At 27.9% G+C, this 20,511-nt stretch overlaps 1 protein-coding gene and 1 long non-coding RNA gene across 21 annotated transcripts in view; one reads left to right on the forward strand and one right to left on the reverse strand.

The window, feature by feature from the left end:
- Positions 1-20,511, reverse strand: part of rdx (BTB/POZ and MATH domain-containing protein rdx) — a 153,110-nt gene that overhangs the window by 21,427 nt on the left and 111,172 nt on the right. The gene's annotated exons all lie outside the window — the stretch shown is intronic.
- LOC147658467 (uncharacterized) lies at positions 1,865-2,986 on the forward strand. The gene is made up of 2 exons (XR_015290596.1): positions 1,865-2,289; positions 2,356-2,986. It is a non-coding gene; the product is annotated as an uncharacterized LOC147658467 (long non-coding RNA).

Raw genomic sequence — 20,511 nt, forward strand, 5'->3', positions numbered from 1 at the left:
AGAAATTTTTACTTAATAAATTATTTATATAAAATTCTAAATTTCTTGTTGACTTTCAAGTAAAATAATAAATTTTTTTTGCAGTAATTTTTAAAACAATTGATTGGAAGCTTTTATCTCGTTTCAAGCGGAAAGAAAAATGAGGACGATGGAAGATGCGAAATCCGAGATCATCAACAGAAATCGGAAATTGGACGAAATCGCTGTTGCCGGAAAAGTTATAGAAATTTCCGACCACGTTGTCGATGTCCACATTGTGAAATAAGAAAAACAGAATCGCTATCTCGCATTGTGAATCTGCTTCATGTTTTCGAGAAATTGTATAAATAAAGTATTTAAAAAAATAAAAATAAAAAAATAAAAAATAACTGATCCAGAAACTTTATTCAACGTTTCTTAAGGATACTCGGAATTTTTCATTAATGTTTAATCTTTTCTGGAACTGTAATATACACGTTGATTTTATTGTATAAATACATTTGATTTTAGTCTTATATTATTATACTTATACAATTGTTCAATTTATTATTAAATTTGAAAATTTTAATTTTTTTGTTTTTAAATAATATACATAATTTTTGTATTTTTTATTTTTTTTATTTCATTAATATCGTTATAATTTTTTGGCTGTTTCAATTCTAAATTTTTAACCTTCATTTTTATTTTTAATCTTTAATTGATACAATTTACTTCGAAAAATTCCTCATATCCAATAACCTTTTTCAATTCCTATAAAATTAAATAAAAAAAAATTTTTCTTAAATTAAAATAAAAAATTAAATATATATTTAAATATGTAATCGTTTCTAATGTATCGTAGTAGAAAGATTTAATAAATAAAAAATATTTAGATAGAAAGTATTTAAAACTCATAACGATCGGAAGTTCTTCCACTGATATTCAGGAGCAGATAAGAGGATTTCACGAGTGGATCCGAGCCAAGAGAAGTTTCAGACTTCTCTTCATGCGACGTGACCAATTTAATCTCAAACTTTCGGGTACTATCTTCGTGCGTGCAGATTCGCCATACTCATGGATCGAGGAATTAAATCTAGAGTTTTCTCGTTAAATAATTTCACACTGGAAAACGATCTTGAAATTAACGATGGAACAAGGAAAAGTCACGTTTCACAACGAACAATCAACACGATGAAATATAACGAAGGAACATCGCGAATAAAAATTTATGAAAATTTTATAAGCGAGTAGGCAAGTTTCTGTTTGTAATAATAAAATTGACTTGTAATAATAAAATTGAATTTTTGAAGAATCATTATTATCATTATATATATATATATATATATATATATATATATATTTGTCATTGGATAATTCATAATTTAAAATTTGATACTAAAAATTCATAACCTAAAATTATAAATTAAAGAAGATTAAATTCAAAGTTAATTAACATCGATATACGAACTTATTTTTAAATTAATTATTACATCTATTTTTTTATCATTCTAAATTAAAAAAAATTTGCAACAATGCTCGAATAAAACTTTAAAATATACGTGGCAAGATTGATAAATCACAAATTGCTACGAAATAGAACGTATTTGTCTTGCAAATGTTACTTTACCTAACGTATAACACACGAAAGATTCAAGGTTCTCCCGAATTCGTCCGTGGTGCGATTTAGATTAATCTAAAAGCTTGGTTCCAGACCAAAAGCTAACCTGTGAGTCGCTATAATTCGTCCGTTCGTCCGAAGCAACATGAGACAGATGCTAACCGGTCGATTTTCGCAGCACAGTCAGTAGACGAGTGTGGAAGAGGGGCGAAGTCAAGGCTGATGCCTGGCACAAGCTGACTGTGATAAGACAAAGGCTAACTCTCTTCAAGGGCGCGGCGACGACTTGGTCGTGCGTGCGCGAGCGTTTCGCACGCGCCAGCTTGTCGCTACATTGGGATAGCGTGCGCAGAAAACATAGTGAAAGAAGACGCAATGACACACGATCGCGCGAACACTCGATAAACTATGTATGTATACAAACATAATCATGTATAGAGTGCATCTAGAGAGAGAAGAAGAGAAACAGTTTGTCCGTGAGTCGAGTCGTACCGTTCTATTCACGCGCAGTGCTCATGTCGAATGATAAAATTCGATAAAACGTAGTGGGGTTATGCCTTTGAATACGTTAATACTGAGACACGTAATGGACACGTGTCGCACGACGAAATGGTTGAGCGTTGGTTGACGATGAAATTGGTTAATTCGTTTTGTAGCGTTAGAATATCCTGCCCCGCGCGTCGATTTTAGGTTATGTTCCGTTGAAAAGATTGGTAAGGTTTTTGATACGGTAAGACAGATTGAACGATGGGATTCTCTATTGTAGCGATTCTCAACAGGTGGCGTGATTGTAGAATTGATCAATTTTTATACGTTGAATGCATAAATGACTAATATGTAAAATATTAAGCGATCGATTGGCACAGGGACACACACGAGGTCATATATGTAGTTTTTGAACGGGGATCAAATCAAAGTTAAAGCAATCTCCACAATATAGCGAGGTCTTAAATTAAGGCATTATGCAGTGACATTGATGTGTGCAATAAAACATATAAGGTTACATTTTCAATGGCAATGGAACCAAAACTAAGGCCAATAAAACAACATAACGAGGTCTTAAATGGAAAACAATGAGTAATTGTACCGATTGATACGATACTGTCAACTACATACCTACATTCTACTTTCCAACAGAGTCATTTGAGACTCGACTGCTAAATGAAATGAAAGCATGCATTTTTAGCGACTTTTAACGATAAAAGAGGTTTGTTAATAACTTAATATTATAATTATTGTATTATACAATATAATTATATTAATTATACAATGTTTATAATTTTTATTGTTTATCATAACTTTCATATTTATTTCACAGTTTTCCATAAAATTTTATAAAAATTTTATATTCTAATAAAATGTTATAAAATACAATACATGAAATAAATGAAATCAAAATATTTGTCAAAATAATATTTAATCTTAATCAATTGGAATTATTTCAGATTTCAAATAAGAATAAATGTAGAAACTTTAAAAATATTTCTACATTTCTGTGGAATTTTCTCAAGTAGATATTTTAAAAAAATATTTTAAACTTGCTCGTATTACTCAATATCAAAGCTTTACAATTGATTAAAATTATGTTACGTAAACTAACTAAAGATAAATCATTATTTCTGAATCACTTTTCCCGAGAATGAAAATTAAAAAGAATTGCAAACTTTATAAAAGTTAAAATATGTTGAACGGAAAATGAACAACCTTAAAAATGCAGATTAGCACGATACATATTAATATCACTCAGCTGAATTATCATTGATGCAAAGGTCAATGTAACACTTATCCTTTTTCAAGTTAATAAAAATTTAATGAGGCAACGTAAACACTATTATACCTTCTATTGAACGAATTAAATTTAAATCGCTCCTTCGCGTTTTTCTTGCCTCCTCATTTTTCTTTATTTTCTTTCGTCATTTTGTGTTTTTTCAATTATTCAACGGCTATTTAAATTCCATGAATATCGAAACGCGAATAGAAACAAATTGATTTTTATCATTATTGTCGAGTAAATTAAATTCAATTACACTTCGAATAGAAACATGTGGAATAGAAATTAATTTAAAAAATTGATTTAACCTTGGAATATGAAACTTGAAAATAATTTTTTATTTATTACAATATACGTTTGATCGATCAAAGATAAAACGTGTAATATTGTTATAAAAGTATACATAAATTTTACGAATGTTAAAGATTTAATACGATTTAATAAATTGAAAAAGGATTTACTTTACAAATTTAATTTAATTTGAAATATGGTTTCTAATTTTTTCATACATATACATCATTTGAAGAAGAAAAGTAAAAGATTTTTTTACTTTTTTTAAGAAATTATTTCCTCTTTGAAATTAGAATATTGTTGCAATAATTTTAATTATGATTTTCATTGAAAACAATAATAATTTGTTAACAGAATTAAGAAAAAAATCGGTTTACTTAATAAGATTTCAGATTACTGAAAGAATTTTTCCATTGTCTGGTTTACGAGAACACCTGTTTCGTAATATTGTTATTGCAGATGTTAATCTATTTACTATTCGCAAAGAACATTATGTATTCGACGCAAGATTCTCATACCAGATATAATCGTATTAATTTTACGAGTATAGTCTCGTTATTTTACAAAAATAATAGCCCCATAAATTATGACATAATAAATTCATTACCAATAATTATTTTCGCAAAATTATTGTTTTACATTAAAATTTACTAATATCAAGAGTGAAATAATTTTGTAATATTGACTAATCATCAGGAGAAAAGTACAAGAATAATTTATTTTCAATTTTCAATTCCGTGTTTTGGTTATATAATAATAAAATAATAAAATTCAACATTTTGTTCGTTCTTCTGAGAACAAAGTTCTTCCTCAAAGAAAGGAAAATCCAAGCGAATTAAAAATACATGTATCAACAATTTAACATATTTCACGGAATGGAAACAATAATAGTAACATAAAATCTCTTTACATGCATATATGCATCGCGAAAAAATTTTTTTCACATACGTCAGAATACTTAACCTTAAACACAATTATAAATTAAAACGAAAATGAAGCCTGAATAAGAAACTTAAAAATTTAAAATAATAAAATATTAATTATCCCCAATCTGCAATATTTATCGCAGAAATTAATTTAAGATCGAAACGAATAAGGGGGAAAAATTATGTAAAAATTATTAGGTAGTTTCTTATAAGGTTAAAATCAAGATAGTTAACACGTATTGGAACCGAGTTAACAACGATTAACGATCGGTAAGGAGACTTAAATTACCCATCGGACACACGAGTGCGCGATGCACGTGATATTTCCAAGCGGGCAACCAACGTGTTTCTGTTCACCGCAATTACGTACTCGAGCTGCGTTTCCGTAATGACAGAACTGGCGGGCGGACTTTCAAAGAGCAGAGGCAGGATGAGTCGTTCTCCCCTGCGTTATCCGTTCGCTATTTACGACGTTTCAATGTTACAAGCGCGAACGTGACTCGATTCACGTTCCTTCGATTAATCGATTCTATTACTTCTTTTTCTTTCTCTCTTTATATAGGGGATTGTCGAATAGAATGGACGATATATTATCGTCCGTATTTTATATTAAAATTTTATTTAAAGAATTTTTTAAAGAATATGATCGTTATTATTGTTCTCTGATGATTTTTTATATATACTGTCAAGGTCATCGTGAGTTGCAAAGATTGTACTCGGCGGTAGTTGTGCATTAAAAAAAGTTTTCCTCGAAACGATTTAGCTAGGTTAATATTTGAACGAGCTTTTAATTTTAACTCGAGATAATTGAGATTTTTTTTTTTTTTTTTTGTTTGTACTGTATTAGGATTAGATTAATATAACTTTTTCGCGAACAACGATCCAGATCTTTATAATATATTAAAAAATCGTTGAGATCGTAAAGTGGAATCTTTTAAATTACATTCATCAAAAATCTTTCAACTGTGTGTGAAAACATAATTTATATATAAAAGTTTTTTTTATCGATGATCCATTTCATTGATATTTTCTTTATCTTTTTTGTGGCGGAAGTAAATAATACAAGAAGTTAATAAAGTTGATACACTTTTTTTTAGGCATAAGTGATACAATAATTGTTAAATGATAATAATCTGATAATTTCTATGCTGCGTCACTATGTGTAGTGATTCGAAGATTTCATTTCGATAAAGATATTGTCAAAAACTTTAAAAATTTAGATTTATTGTGATTATCAGTTTCGAACAGATTTAATTTTTTTACTACTGTCATCTGATAGTGGATCTGTCATGTCATGTGATAAGATTTATCACTCTAATAATTAAAGCGTATCAAAAAAATGATCGAGGACTATTAATCCTTCAAAAAAAAAAAAATAATCTATATTCGATTTATGGTTTTATGTTCGAATTTAATTCTGAATTTGCTAATAAATCTTTCAAATGTTTGTTAAAAATTATTCTCCAAGAATCGTTCGAAAACTCTTTAAAGACTATCAATACCAACAAAAGTTGTTAAAAAATCATTAAAAAATCAATGAATCTACAGCAACAATGACTACTTCATATATTTATTCACAAAGATAAATTCTCTCTTATTTTTGCAAAATTACACGTTCAATCATTCGAAAACTTACTTGAACCTAACTAACACAACAAGATACAATAAAAAAAAATCACAAGCTTCGAAACATCGATTCACTTAATTAATCCAAAACGCAAAATTCTATCGAACTTCAACATCTTTTTCTCCAAACTTGTTCCCCTCCTCGATACGAAATTTCCATCGAAAGAAAAAGAATGGAGAGGAGAGTAAGCCACGAGAAGAAGCGCACACCTAAAACGGGGTGAATAAAAAGAAGAAGCACTCTCGGTCGCCGAAAAGCGAGATCGTGGACGAGCAGTGAGGAGTATTCCGTAGAGGAGTGGTCGAGTGACTTGGTGGTTAATAAGCCGGCGGTATAAGGGCCCATCTGGAGGGAATGGAACCTCGCAAATTGGCCATGAGGCCCAAGGTCGTCCGGTATATCCCACGTAGCGGGGCCAGTGGCCCCTGTTGGAAACAAGTCGGGTTCCAGGGAGCTTCCCTGCCCTTGGCAGGATACAACACACGGTGAGCCAACAGGAGAAAAGAAGCCCTATGGCCCTAGAAGGACGATCGACCAGCGCCAGTCCTGGCGGGTTAGTCCCCCAGATATAAAAGAAGCTCTCTCTCTCTCTCTCTCTCTCTCTCCTCGTCCAGCTGCCTTTCGAGAAAATGCCTTCCAAGCTCGACAAAAGAGATCTTTCTCACAGTTTGGAACGAATAATACGCGATCTCGGAATGTATGAGATTGCTGGCTGCTTATTTGGAACGATGTGAGAAAAGTTCGAAAAGGTTTTTTGGTAGATTGTTGCGATGCATTCGAGTGATCTCTCTGAGAATATCCAGATTACATGTACGAGAAAGATATATATGCTTTGCAAAATAGATATGTAAATATCGATTTAATATAATCTTAAATCAATAATTTTTTATTATGAAAGATTTACTAGATTTTTTTTTTTTTTATAGAGATAATCTCCACTGATTGATATATTAAAAAAAAAAAAAAAAAAAAAAACAGAATCGATCTTCTTAGGTTCTCTTCTACGCCATTCAACTTTTGCATGACACATCTTTCATGCGACTAATGATTACGAGAGTTATTTGAAGTAATCGCGTTACGTGACTCACTCTGTACATTGGGTCAAAATGATCAACTACTGGTGATTAATTCTGGTACGTTCTTTGAATCATTTGTTTCGTATTGTTTTTTTTTTTTTTTTTTTTTTACAAAATTCGGATTAAAATATCTCTTAAACTGATTAAATCAGTAATTTGTATGTATACGATTAATTTCTCATCTGAATTTTTTTCTCTCATCTTACGAGCGTGTATTACTTTTAGTTTTAATTTTATGTCGAAATTTTTGACATTATAATTTTTTAAATTACACTCAGTTAAAATTAGAAAATTATTTTACGAAGACAATTCTTTCAATTAAGAAAAAAAAAAAATTTCTTTTATCACAATACAAGAAAAAATAAACATATTGATATCGCATCGTTTTTATAATGAAATTCAACTCCTAAACAAATCATCTTACAATTTCAACAAAGTATGGTAAATCATTTACGACCGAACAATACCTATTGAGGATGTAGGCGCAATTCGTTCAATAATACTGCAATTATCATTCCAGGTTGTGAACCACTGCGGAGCTTTTGTGTGGCTCCTGAGTGCAATTCAGGTTAATTGGAGAACAAAAAGGGAGAAACTTTACGCTGAGCGTGGAAGCTTGACTCAGGTGCTTCGGTCCTTGGCAGTAATTTCTCGATCGAGAGAATGGTGGAGAAAATCGATGGGATATCGAAACGATTTTAGAAACTTTCTTTTCCTAATTTTAAACAATTTAAAGTAAAAGTGTACGAAGATTTTACCGATTGAGAATCAATTTAATACAGAATATAAGGAAAATATAATTGTTAAAGTTAAAAACAAATTGTAATTATATTATTTTAAATACGAAGTTAGAAAGAATACACGAAGTATTTTGTTTAAATTAATCTTTTTTTTTTTTTTTTTTTAAAAAAAGAATTATAAGGTGCATCGATTAATATATCATCAAAAATAAATGATTTAAGATAGGATTTTCTAATATTTTTTTTGTCTCCTACCATTTATTCTTTGGCACATATACACAAAATTTAGAAATATTTAATGCTAAGAATTTGCTTTAAAAAATTTTCTATATAGATAATATTGCGAATAAAAATAATTGTAGTGATTGTAAAATAAAATCATTTCGAAATCTATAAGTTAGATAACATTGATTTAAGGTAATGCAAAAGTATATCCAAATTTTTTAATGATATTAATTTTTAAATAATTATTCTTACAAAAATAAATGAACAGAAACAGATCATTGTATTTTAATGGAGAATATTTAAACTGAAGCTACTTATGTAACATTTTAATAATAAAGGCGATAATCAAATCATTGGAGATTGTAATCTTATTGTTACTAATATTTGATATCAATCTACTTCATAATCAAGACTCATTTTTCAAGAAACAATGAAGTAATCGAATGACTCACACGTAGAACATGCATGGACTCGGTGTCATAAGTCAGGTTCAATTTACTCGTTTTACTGCCCGTGATTAAGACAATAAAACGCCACGAAATTAACCATTTTTGTTCCTAACGCTAATTGTGCTAGTCATTAATCGACAACTAAAATGGCCTCTGAATAAAAACTATACTAATAGAGTACAATCATTGTTTAAGATATCATCTTTGCTTAGAATGATAAGTGAAATAGATATTAAAAGAATATATTAAATTATTTTATAACAAATACAAAGAATTCGCATATATAATGACGAATATAATTATAATTATCGTTTAAGTGAAATTCAATTTGTTGTATGAGTGATAAGTAAAAGATATTAATTTTTAAAATGTATTTTTAAATATTTTTGTTGAGAATTGTAAAGAATATGTTTTAATTAATGTATTAAAAAATACATGATCTTTTTGTTAAAATAAACAAAATTGATTTTTACTTATCTTTTACTTACGTTTTTATTATTATTATATTTCAAGAAAAGATTATAAGTTTCATATTCGATGGCATATTTAAATGTTAATTAGTAAATAAAATTCTTATACCTGTAGAGTTTTAAAATATATGTGTAGTACATATTCATATGTATTACATATTATAATTATAACAATAGTTAAGTGATAACAATAATTAGACTGTGCAATGATGTTTATACAAAATAAACTTTTTACTATAATATAATTCATATTATATTTTATATATTTTATCCTTTTTTGTATATCATATGTAGATTTTTGTATATTTAAATTCTTCACAAATGCAATAATAATAATTGCTAAAATATTCAAGTTGCATTCCATCATAGAATTGTATCATTCAAAATTATAACAATCTAACCTCATTATTAAACCTAATTTAACTCAAACCCATTGACAATGAATAGATGTAATGAGAAAGATGTAATACCTATTTTTTAAATCTTGCTAATTGATTTATTAGGATTAGGATAAATAGCACGTCGAAGTAACTTTCAGAAGAACTCTAGATTTATCGCAATTTCTGGTATTGGTAAAATAAAAGGTCTTTGGACTATTATTCTGAATCCTGTTATTTTATTTCATCGCCATTGTAATATTCATAACAATCATTACTCAGACGAAACAATTATTACGATCTATAAATCGTCCCTAAATAAATAACAATTCCATTATCCAAATTTTCTAGCCGAGGATACTTTTTCACGTGTCGAAGAAAATTTTAGCCAAGAATAAAGAAAAATGCTACCCGTTCACCGATTCGATCCTCGAATAAACAAAGTGAGGAATCCCTTCGAGGGGACCGGCCATTATCGACCAATCGTTTTACACGCAGACACACCTACGAACTATCGACCACCCGTTCGAACGTTCGGTTCGAGGAAGAAGCGAGAAGAAGCTCTATTGACACTGGATATCGTTCTGAGTATGTATACGTGATACACAAAGAGGAAAACGGGGGAGGGGAGTGTTCGAAAATACGGTTGCCGCTTACAAAGAAAATCTCTTCACGGAAATGCTATTGTGGAAAGATTTTCGAGCATCGTTTTGTCCTAGATCTTATGTGTACCAAAGGAGGGAAGATGAAAGAAATAGTTAGGTTAGGTGATGGATCTTTTCTTTTAGAGGGAAGGAATTTAGGGAAGGGAAAGATTACGAAAGTGATGGAATTCGGCTACTTCTCCATCTGTTGTGTTTTCATCAATTTTTAATGATTATTATTATTTTATATTTTAATATATAAAAAAACTTTAAATACGAGTATCATTAAGGCTTGATGATAAATCATTTGTAATTAAAAATTATAAATAATTTGTGTAAAAATATTCGACACAAAAAGATTTGAATTTAACACAGGTCAAAAGTGATTAGATACCATTATTGTTTGAGTTTGGTTAAGTTAACTGTAAAAGTTCAGTTATATTGTCACTTTGTGGGATAGTATACGCCTATCATTAAAATTTCCTTAGAAAAATTTATGGAAGTTTGTGAAATTTTCTTTCCTTCACGATTTTAATTTTTCCGTTTACAATTTTATCGATATTTTGGAAGATATCTTCAATAAATATTTTCCATTTCTTGCATCTGTTACAAATATTGGAAATATCGTAGAAGGCTAACATGTTTTTATTCAATGTATTATAAATATATTAGTGAGGTTAGAACAATTTATAGAAATAATGAAATAATTTTCGAAACGGTTTTCATTTATTCTTGTGATCTTTCTTATTTTTTAATATCTCAATGAACTGAATTAAGGAAATTTCTTCTATGTGTCAAAATCAATACGCCAAGTAATTTTTCATTACGTGGACATTACGTGTTGAAATATCATTATCACAATGTACAAACTAGGATAGGATAAGAAAATTTTTATTATCCATCTTTGGGGAAATAATAACATATTTAGCATTTTATAAATTTAAGTATGTAGCTTCAAATAAGAATTTGTGGAAGGAATAATTTTTGAACTCGAACGAAAAATCGATTCTTTTTCATTTATATTTCTTTCTAATTTTCATCATCATCTGATATTTTTAAACATATATTGAAATTTATGTTATGTGTAAAAATATTGGAAAAATTATTATTGTACTAGATAAACATAATTACATAAATGCTACAATATACAATATTTAAATTGAATTTAAAAAAATATATTGTATGATGTAATGCAAATATTGTATAATTGGAAGATTAGACAATTATATTAATATCATTGTGTTAAAAATATTAAAAAAAAAAAAAAAAAATGTAGAAACAAATATTACGTTTATTATAATTTCTAAAGCTTTCTAAAATGATGAATAAAAAGTAAATTGAAATTTCTTTTCCAGTTCTGATAATAAATTATTTTTCACGAATATAGTATTTAATTTATTTGCAAATTATTTGCAAATATTAAACTCCTTAATTATTTTAAATAACACATTAATGGATTAAAAAGAAATTTAAAAAAATTCCTTTTACTTATTCCAAGAATTTTTAGCAATATAAAATTGTAAAAAAGAAAGAAAGAAAAAAAAAAGAAAGAGAAATCAATCAATTCATTTCTTTCCACTTCAAAACTATTTTTCTCTTCACTTCATATTCCTAACTTATGGCCACGTATTATTAATTTATTCCATTTCTCTTTTATCACTGATATCACTTTTAACAATACAAAAAGAAAAATTCACAAAAACAAGTCTCAAGGTTTTCAAATATTACACAATTATTCTCCGATGAAATGTAATGAATAAAAACTTCGTATTACAAATCGAACTTGAAAACTTCAATATGTACAAATGTTCAACCAAAAAACACACCGAAAAATATTTATACGAATCTGGAATCCGAATTCATTCTCGAATCACACTCTTCTCTGCAATCTATTTCACTTTACCGAAATTGAACTGAAACCCCATGTTTAATATCCGACTTTCTTAAACCGATCCTTTCCCTCTACAAAACAGAAGAAGGAAAAAGGAGGGGATGGGAAGACATTGAAACTTTCAAAAACTTTTAGAAATCTTCAGACTATTGTATATATATATATATATATATATATAAGTTGGAAAAATGGAGAAACGGGGAAAATGTTTAGAAAGACTATATTTTTTTGTGATAATTATTATAATCATTTCCATAATTGCATAAAGATCAAATAAATATCAATGTTATCATAATTTATCATAATTTTTGTGTAAGTTAACAAACAGTTATCCAATAAATTTATCAAATATGAAATTGTTTAACATGATCAAAGAATGATATAACCATATTTTATGTTATAATTGTAATAAATATTAATAATTGTGTATATTATAATTATGTAATCTTATAAAAACAAATATTTAAATTAGATAAATATAATAAAGAAAACATTATGATTATAATACAATATCAATTCTAATTAATATTTGTATAATTATTTATATTGTAAAAAATAATCACAATTTAATAATCTTAATATAGATCTACTTTAATCTACTAATAGATTAAAGTATAACAGATAGTTCATTACACGAATTAAAAAAAAAAAAAAAAAAAGTTTCAAAAGAATTTATCGCAATAATGTGTTAAATACTTTTCAAATTTTAATAAAAACTATATGATTTATAATTAAATAGAAAAAGGAATCGTTATTAAAAAGATATTCAAAAATATTTAAAAGTTTATAATATTGATATTAAAAAATAAACTTATACTTATTATTAATAGATCAATAAATTTATATTCAAAATTAACGAGTATTCATATGTTCGTATATAATTTATGAATGAAAATGTCATAAATCGATAATTACGCTACCAGGCTCAAAGCGATTTTCTCCAATTGAAAACAATAAGATGCGCGGCTACATTGAACTAATTTAAAAACTAATCCACCTCATAAAAGTAAATATTCGTGATACATTTTGAAAATGACTATCGTATTATATACGAAAGATAAACATGAATATCCCGTTACAATCTGCAACGACCCTACTTCCATAAAAATAAAAAGAACGTCAAGGGTGAATCATTCCTTGGAACCTCAACCTTGTAGAGGAGCAACCTCTACAATACAAACATCTTTATAAGCGAAAGTAAGACAGAAAAATAGGTAACAGAATACTCGGGAAGAGAGAGAGAGGGGGGGGAGGGGGGGGAAGAAAGACAGAGAAAGAGAGAAGAGAGGGAGAAGAAGTTGGGATAGAATAGTTCGTGGAAAGACCGTCGGGCCGTTTTTCGAGCTTTTGCATTCCACGAAACAGGCCTGGTCTGGTCAAGAGAAGGGAAGGGAGGGCGAAAAAGCAAAGGGGACGGCCCTGTACCCTTGAAGCTGAAGGTTGCCACAGCGAGGGACAACCTTCTTTCCTTCCGTCTCCCTCCCTCCACCGCTGCCACCGCTGCCGCCGCCCCGACGCGTCTGCCTTTGTGCACGGCTTTATTTCATCGCACACCGGACATCGATTGGCCTCGACTCTCTCCGTCGCGATATAATAATAGCGTTGAAAACGATTTCCCGACTGGACGTATTGCGAGACTGCGAGACAGTTGGTGGAAAGAGAAGAATCTTCCGGGGAAAGATCGTTTGGGGAAAGGGAAATGGCGCTATAGTCGGTATTATGGTAAGTGAGGTAAACGTTTGGACGGAATTTAAAACGTGGGTAAGGAAGTTTCGAGGAATTTGATGTTTTTATCGATCGAGCAAGGGATTACTAAATAGTATCGAACGTATTACTAATTGTATTCCGATATCAGTGATACTTTTTTTTTTTTTTTTTTTTTAAATGTAATTGACATTTCTAATTGAGAATCGCTCTGATTATTGTGAATATATTTTTTTTGTCCACAGATTTATATAATTAATTGTGTAAAAGAATTCATTATTCTTTAATTTCTTTTAATTTTCTTACGTGAATCGCTATATATTGTTCAAAAACATGGAATTTAAAGAAAAAAAAAATTGTTTTCTACAAGTATATATTCAAATAGATTTTAAAGTTTTAGTAATTGTGTTTTTAGTGGGATTGCCAGGAACGATGATGAATAAGTTCGAAAATTGCTAGTAGAGCTGTTAATAGAAATTTATTGATATGAATATTATATCGAATGTTTCAATGGTTGGCAATTTGCTCTATTTGTATTATGCTGTTTTTTTAGTACAAAATTTTTAAATAATAATTTTATTACTTGAATTATTATTTTTATCTCAATCAATTGTTTCGTCTCAACAACAAATATTAATAGAATTTTACTTATTTTGTAATACGTTCCATTTTATATTTCTTTGTTCTTTTTTTTAATAATGTTTTTTGATATCAATAAGATTTATAAATGTAATTTATTTTATTCGAATAATTTTGTTTCATTTGATTAATTATTCCAAGAAATATAAGAAATATATGAAATATTATTTCATAGAAATTGTTCTATTCATATTATTCTATTTTGTCTAACAAGATTTGTAATTTTCCATCAACTTTATATTTCACTCGGTTAACTGTTCCAACAAACATAAGATATAGTTAAAATAGTAATAGAACATGTTTACTTACTTTGTGAAATGTTCTATTTATGCTACTTTGTTCTCTTCTTAACTAAAACTCATTTAATTTTTTATTATTTATATTATTCTTTTCTAAGAGAATCATATTTTTTTTAATTTTCTAATAAATAATAGTTTTTATTTCAATTTATTATTTATTTGCAAAATAAATCTTGAATTTTTTAAATATTTTAATAAATGATAATTTTCAGTTAGTCATTAATAAGTCATTTCGTAAGATATTTAAAGTATTAATATAGAACTTGCTTACTGGTTCTATAAATATGAATTGTATAATTTACATTCAAGAAAAAAACAATCATATTTTATAATGAAAATCCTGAAAATGGATACGAAAGAGTTAATTTTGAATAATATACACATAAAATTCTATAATCATATTGTTCTATTAAATGAAAGTTTTTATTTTATTAATAATTATATCGAGAAACGTTTCCACGTTGATCCACGTAATCTAAACTATAACAGGACATTAATTTAAGAAAAAAAAAAAAAAAATGAAAAGAGTTTTAAATCTAAAAAAGTTGAAAGTTTTTAAAATATAAAAAAGAAAGAATAAACGACTCGATTTTCTTTGAATTAAAATTTACTTCCAATCGAATTCTTTCATTTTTCAAAAAAAAAAAAAATAAATTAATGATTGAAAAAACAGAAAAAGAAGGAATTTTATTGAATTAAAAAATTCTCTATATGTATACGATTATTTACTCTCAATATAATTCTTCTATTTCGTTGAAAATAAATCAATGATTAAAGATTTGCAATTTCCAAGTGTTAAAATAAGAACAAAATCAAAAGAAAGTCGTAAATAAGTAAGACAAGAAAAATAACGAAGAAGAAGAAAGAAGGAAGAATAATTTCCTATCTTTACAATTCCATTACCTCCATCATTGAGTCAATGTCAATCGTTTCTTCCTATACCAATGACAATTATTTCGTCCTCCACGTCCGCGTCCAATGTAAAATTAGAGAGCACTAACCAAGTTTACTCAATCGTTCCACGCATCGTGCCACGCTCAAATGTATACAAATTGTTATACGGAAAGGACGATATTTACGAATGCCTGAGAACACGAATGTCCACTGTGCGATGATCGATCGAAGGTTCTTTCGTTTTGTGTCTACACGCGTATCGGGGAGAAAGGAGAATTATCGACGAGGTGTTGTAGACCAAGGACTTTGCTTTTAAATAAAACCAAACTTTGTGAAATCGCGATTAAATTCTTTAAATTATTTTTTAATCTTGTATAAATAAATAAAACAAATGGTATTCTTTTTGAAAAGGAAAACAATGCAATCCAATTAAAACAGATTTCAATTTATAACTTGATATTTCTTTTCTGGTATTGTTAATTATTAAAGTATTAAATTTAATTCGAATTTGTCAAAGGGTATTTAATTAATCGACAAAAATTTCTTAAATTGAATTGAAAATTATATAAATTTTTCAGAATAAAAAGATAAATATAAATTTATTATAGAAATCTATTTTTCGTTTAACTTTCTATGAATAAAAAAATCTTTAAACAATTATATTTTTAAATTGTAAATATGTTTTCAAGATAATGAATTTATTACGCATTTAAAATATAATAATAAATAAAAATGATATTAAATGATATTTAAAAAAAAAAATGATGATCAGTTATTATAAAATATTTCGATGTTATTAGAAAAACATGAGAGAATATTTTTAAATATCACTCTTGGATAATTTTCAAATTATCTCGATGCTTAAAAATAATCGTCGAACAATTATTTCCAAGAGTATACTCGTTAGTCGAATTATTATAATTAAACTTAGCCACGATAACTTTGCTTACGTATCGCTTTTTCTATTCATTTGCATCATCGATCCAGAAAACAAATTAATTTTTCGTAAAAACGTCATCGATAAGTATTGCAAATGAACTTTTTCATGCTTTTGGAGAATTTTTAAAACGTAATTATCTGCCATTTATTCGTGTGCAAAAACTGCACACGCCTTTCTCTTTTCTTCTTATTTCTATCTTTCTTTTTTTTTTTTTTTTTCCTTTCAATATTTTTATTTTTGACGATTATATTATATTCCTCGTGGTAGAAATGTCAAACACTCGATGAGAGATATTAAAGATGACGAGCACGTTTGTTGTGTAATGCAATCGTTACAGCGCTATTCAGAGATAATATAGCGTGGATCTGGTCAAAGGAACCTTGAAATTTAAATTGCACAGCTTTCAGGAAAGAATTTGTTACGACTATTATTATATCTTTTTTGTTTCAAAAATATTTATCATACTTTTGCTAATTTTTAATTTTTTTTTACTTTTAATTTTCATTTTTTCCTAAAATTTTTTAATTCTATGTCAGATTAATTAAAATTTTCCGTGTTTTAAACGTCAACTTGTACTTTCATTTAGCTGTGTAAGCATATTTAAAATACGTTCGCGGGGAAAAAAAGGAATTTTTTTAAAAAATACATTAACTTGCGGAAAGTTGTAAAAATAGAAAAATTTATAAAAGACCAGAGTAATAAAGTTCGTAACACTGCTTTGTTATTTTTTATAAGTATTTTAGAAACGAAAAAAATAAAAAATTAGATTTTTTAAATGAGAAGAATTTTAATTTTGCCGCAAAAAAATTTCTTGATTATATTATCAATTCAATTATTTATGTTAAATAAATACAAAATCCTATGTGCGCAAAAAATTATTGAAAAATATTTTAATAAATATAATAATTTTTGCACGTCAAAATTTAAATTATAAAAAGAACGAAATTACTCGATAAAAATCAAAGCTGTTAAAAAATTATTCTCGAATCTGAAAAAAAAAAAGGAAATGAACGAACAAATTTGAGACAATTAATTTAAAATCTTTAACGAATTTAAATTATAATATTGAAAATAATTTTTTAACTTTCTACATGATAAGTGGAATTTTTATATGATTAATTGACGAGGATGAGTTTAATGACAAGATCTTTATTCTTTCACGAAGGATCTTCCATCTATTCTATTGAGCATCGAAGTAGGTGTCGTTAAGAAGGCGTCGAGGACGCGGAAGATCGATAAGATTTCTAAGAAAGAACGTTCTATTTTAGGATAATTCATTACCTTGGAACTAGGATATTTCAAGAGTTTTCTTAAAAAAAAAAAACGAGATTCGAACAGAGGAAGAAGTGTTGTTTTTTCAATAACTCTAATCCATTGTTCATTTAACGTCACATATTCTATTGAAATTCGACAATTCATACGTTTTAAAAAAAAATAAAAATTTTTAGTGGTAACGTGAAATGCTGATATCCAACGCGATAACCCAACATTGATATATTATATCAACATATTATGGAGGTACAATATGGTTACGAATTTGTCCGTTTATATGACCATTAACTATCCCCACTACTTCCTACTACTGTTAACTCGAAGGAAGTTTCACTATTATCCATGATCTGCATTAACTGCTATCAAATTATCTGGTAAAAACAGTTATATTTTGAATTTTTCACTTAATGGAACGTTCATCCATTAAATTCTACAAATTGATTTTCACGCGTGCAAAACACGAACAAAATTTGTTGAACAGGTTATTTCACATGCGAGGATCTTGAAAGCCTATGTGACAAGAAGACAGTCACCTGTTTAATTTTTCCACACGTTCGAAAACACATTGAAATGACACGGCGATAAAGAACCGAGGCATTCACGATGCCATGCCTTGTCGCAGGTATAAAACTTTTTAGCATAACGTGTTCGTTGATTGTAGCGTTAGATGAATCGGAAAAGCTCTTCGACCTTGCGCTACGACGTTATCGCGTTTGCGTCACAATATTTTCTCGTCACTAACACAACGAACGAGCAGAAATCGCTTTGAATGTGTCCGTGTTCTTTGTCCCCTCGCAGTATACACAGCTGTTCCATTATCGTTGTCTGCCGACATCTAAAATACACTTGCTTCTTATGCTTATACGTATACGTATACATTTATAAGGCATTAATCGATTTGTAATAACTGTAAATGTGAAAATTATGGATTATATTTCGAACAATCTAGACGAAATCAATTTATTTACGAAGAGGGAATTTAGATTCGAAATATATAAAATCTCGGCTTCAAATATTTCAAAGATACAGCTTATGATGTATAATGTGAATCACGCAATTGGGATTATATTTCGATTAAAGATTTATTAATTCGGTTAAAAATTCAGTAATATCTGGATATATAGCCACGAATAGTTCCGAATAATCCCGAAGAGTTCCGAGTGTATATCTGGAGAAGCCTGTTTCCACCAACTTAACAATGTTATTTGACATTGGCTCATTATGCAGACAATGATAATGAAAAATAAAGTTCAAGCGATTCTGTTAAATGTATGTAATTAAAATTATTAAGTAAAAGATAAAATTAAATTAAAAAGATTTTTTATTTTGTGCAATTATGAGTATATTAAATAAGTATATTAATAATTTATAAACTGATATATGGATTCTAGAGTCCTCGAAACAAGATTTAATATACTCAGAATTTCATAATTTTAATAGAATTTTGATATATAATCTCAAAAATATATATATAACGTCACAGTATCTATCTTCTTAATGAAGATAACATTCTACTTTGTAACTTGTAGAATGAAACGTACTTGATAAAGTTTCTAGAAACTTTTAATACATATAAAATTATTTCTTCATATTTCTATTATATAATATACTTCTTTATATTATATATTATACATTTTAATGTAATATAGATTATATAATTAAAAATAAAAAAATATATATATATATTAGAAATTATATTATGATGCATTTTTAAAAATGGAATATGAATTATTTACAAAAACTTGTAAATAATATTTAGATCTTAATTTGAATAAAAAAATTTGTATTTGCATTCTTGCATATAATTAAAATTTGAATTATCACGAACATGAGAGAAACACAAAAAAAAAAAAAAACAAAAAGTTGTTTTCGTGTTTAGTACAGTTTGATATTTTGTTCACTTTCCAAGAATTTTTAAACAACAGTATAGATGAAGTTTTTTTTCGAATTATATACTAAACCACATTATTCACGTGAATACAGAGTCGAATGAAGAAACACTTCATTAAAAAAATTATATTTTTTTAAAAATATAATTCATATAGATAGATTTTTATAATATTGAATACTAGATATTTCAAATACATTCATTTATATTAAATATAGATTATATCATATGTTCAAAAACAATAAATTTCTTTTATTTTATTTTTTCATAAGATTCTAAGATAAAATTCTGAAAATAATCTGAAAATTTTCCAATTTTTCCAACCTAATAACAATTTCCATGGTTCGATAAACTTTTCCCATGGATTAACGTAGAAAGAGAATCGTTTCGACAGACATCTGTCCTAGGCAAGGAATTGCTACTGTGCCGCGAGTCGATCAATTCTCATCGTAAAGCATTTAACGTAATTTCCACCGACACTGATTGATCGTGGAACGACAGTTCGATTCGCTTTGAGTTATGTTAATGATTCAAAATTGCCTTTCGCGCAGCGCGAAACAAGTGTCCTCCGCGGAACAACGCTCGTCTCTCTAATTAATCTATGCTAATACATGATTGGTTAATCGGTTGAACTGCGTTATACGGAATTAGTTTACTCGGAAATGAAACTGAGATGGGTTAATTACGATTTCCATAATTTTGAAAACAAGAAATTTGCATACTATTCAATACGATCATTAAATATTATCATTACTAGATTTAAGGAAAATAATGTGTAACGTTTAATGAATTCTCTGTGAGAGCAATAATTA

Source organism: Apis florea, unplaced genomic scaffold (genome assembly GCF_048593485.1).
Source record: "Apis florea isolate Af1SG1 unplaced genomic scaffold, ASM4859348v1 contig_2272_pilon, whole genome shotgun sequence".
NCBI lineage: Eukaryota > Metazoa > Arthropoda > Insecta > Hymenoptera > Apidae > Apis > Apis florea.